Source organism: Aplysia californica, unplaced genomic scaffold (assembly GCF_000002075.1).
Source record: "Aplysia californica isolate F4 #8 unplaced genomic scaffold, AplCal3.0 scaffold00654, whole genome shotgun sequence".
Lineage (NCBI taxonomy): Eukaryota > Metazoa > Mollusca > Gastropoda > Aplysiida > Aplysiidae > Aplysia > Aplysia californica.
In genome coordinates this window covers 27671-30009 of record NW_004797924.1, presented here as the reverse complement: position 1 = coordinate 30009, position 2339 = coordinate 27671, and the positions used below count along the sequence as shown (strand labels likewise).

General features: G+C 44.0%; 1 protein-coding gene across 1 annotated transcript in view; it reads left to right on the top strand.

Moving 5' to 3' along the window:
• LOC101863930 (protein lin-54 homolog) overlaps window positions 1–2339 on the top strand; it is a gene marked incomplete at its 3' end in the record, with an annotated part of 26887 nt that overhangs the window by 22750 nt on the left and 1798 nt on the right.

Below are 2339 nucleotides of genomic sequence, written 5' to 3'. Positions count from 1 at the left end.
TTGTGTGTGTGTGTGTGTGTGTGTGTGTGTGTGTATACACGTGTGCCTCCATTTAGTTTTATGTTTACGCCCATATGCTGTAGTACGAGTAATATTATTTTGTTGAATGATGTTCTTTTATGCTTACGCATACTGTGAGTACAGGTAGAAACTACACCATACAAACACACACACACACACACACACACACACACACACACACACACATACGCACATACACACACGCACATACACACACGCACGAACACACAAACACACACACACACAAACACACACAAACACACACACTCACAAAACACACACACATACGCACAAAATTGTTCTTGCCTGTATACCCGTATGAGCGCACGCATAACAATAACCTGCGTTCAAGTTCGAGTGCCCTTTACATAACATGCCTATCCCCCGAATCTTTAGAGGCAGAAAGTGACAGTGTGTCAAGCTTTATTCAATCTTGCGGTGTCTGGGGAGGTCTTTAAGAGGTTGACGCCAAACAATCGCTGACAGGTTCTGGGGGTTGAAGATCGGCCCGATAGCGCGCGTCCCCCGGACTTTAATGGGCTCGAGACAGGCCCAGAATTTAGGGCTTTACACGTCAGGTCGTGAGTGTCACTCGGACTACGGGTTAGAGTTTAGGATTTGAGTTGCTTGGAAAGGGAAAATGGGGTGAGGGAAAGGGAAGCTTTTTTGCCTCTAGAGCAAGTGTGATGGCCTGGCTGGGTGGACGGGTGGAATGTTGTATGTTTTCTGGGTATCATTTACACCCTCAATCCAGTTCTTTCTTGGTCTTTCTCTCGCCCTGTACCTTGATATTTTGGGGTAATAGTATAGATTGTAGAGGTTTCGAGTGATGGGTGAGGTTTGAGAGGAGTCGTAGAAGCTGGAGGGACGTTTTATTACGAGTTAGGTGCAATGATAATAATTTTTTTGGCAACAGTTTTTAGAGGTGAAGGAGTTTAAATGTCTTGGCAGCACCTTTTCCGAAAACAGGTCCAAAGACAGAGAAATAGAAATGCTAACTCAAAAAGCCAATTCTTTCACATACCAACTCGCGCCCCTTCTATCTCATCCAAACATCTCCATGGACTCAAAATTGTGACAGCTTATCACTTCAATACAGTGGAGTCCACTTATAACGAGTCCCGAAACAACGAGAAGTCTGTTATAAAGACACTGTTCTAAAACCCCGGTGTTTTTTTCTTCTTTATCTTTGTAAATACAATACTGCTATTGCGCAATCAGACCGTCACGCGAGTCGTTTATAACGGAATATTGCTGCTGCTGTGCACAGCGCACATACCAATTAAGCATTATTATAAAACCTTGCCAGTTAAGAAAGTTGTCGGTGATCCAGCGAAACAAAGAATGGGAGAGCCCACGCCAACCAACAATGAAGGCCGGAGCGAATGAGTGGGGAGGGTGTGGCTTTCGGAGACACAAGCAGAACGCATCGCGTGATAGGCCAGCCCAGTCTAGATTATCTACTACTAGGCATATCGTGTGTCTCACTTCTCTGGTGCAGGATGGATAGATCACAAGTCTGTGATAGATGGATGGAATGAATGTGTGACGTGTGGTGGGGTAGGGGACAACACTGCGGGCGAGTTAGCCTAGAGCCAGAGCCCCTTCTTTCTGATCGCCAAGGCCGATTTGTCAACATTGCTAGTGCTAGAGAAAGAAACCTGATTCGATTTTTGATCAAGTAAGACCTTGAGATCATGTTGAACAAATCATCATCAAGGGAAATACAAAAAGGAATAAACAGAACGCCAAACTAATAGATTAGGCCTACTTTACTATTTTCCCTTGAATTTATTACTGGATCCCTTGTACCGAGAATCCTGCTATAACGGACATTTCGCACCGGTCCCCTCCCTCTCGTTATAACAGGATTCCACTGTATTAAGTAGTGCTAACATTATGCTACCAGTGCCAGATCTGTCCATTTAGTCCCATGAATACAAAATCACTGCATGCGAGAGGAAATGTCACAAGACGAGACAGGCAGAGAAATGAAGAAGTAAGAGCAAGTGTTGGCACTTAATCCTGCCTACATCCTGCCTACATTTCATAGAAAGACAGAGAATAAAATGGCCTGGGCACCTTTTACGAATGTCATCTAGCCAGCCAGCCCCGAGAGCCTATAATAATAAATAGAATTTTGCAAGGATGGCACGCATTAGAATATGTAGTGTTTGTGCAATGAGACGTCTGTCTTGATATAATTCAATAAAAAAATATAATGCGACTTTGTGTTTGTGTGTGTTTATGTGAGTATGTGTGTATGTGTGTGTGTGTGGTGTACTGTATGTGAGTGTGTGTGTGTGTGTGTGTGTGTG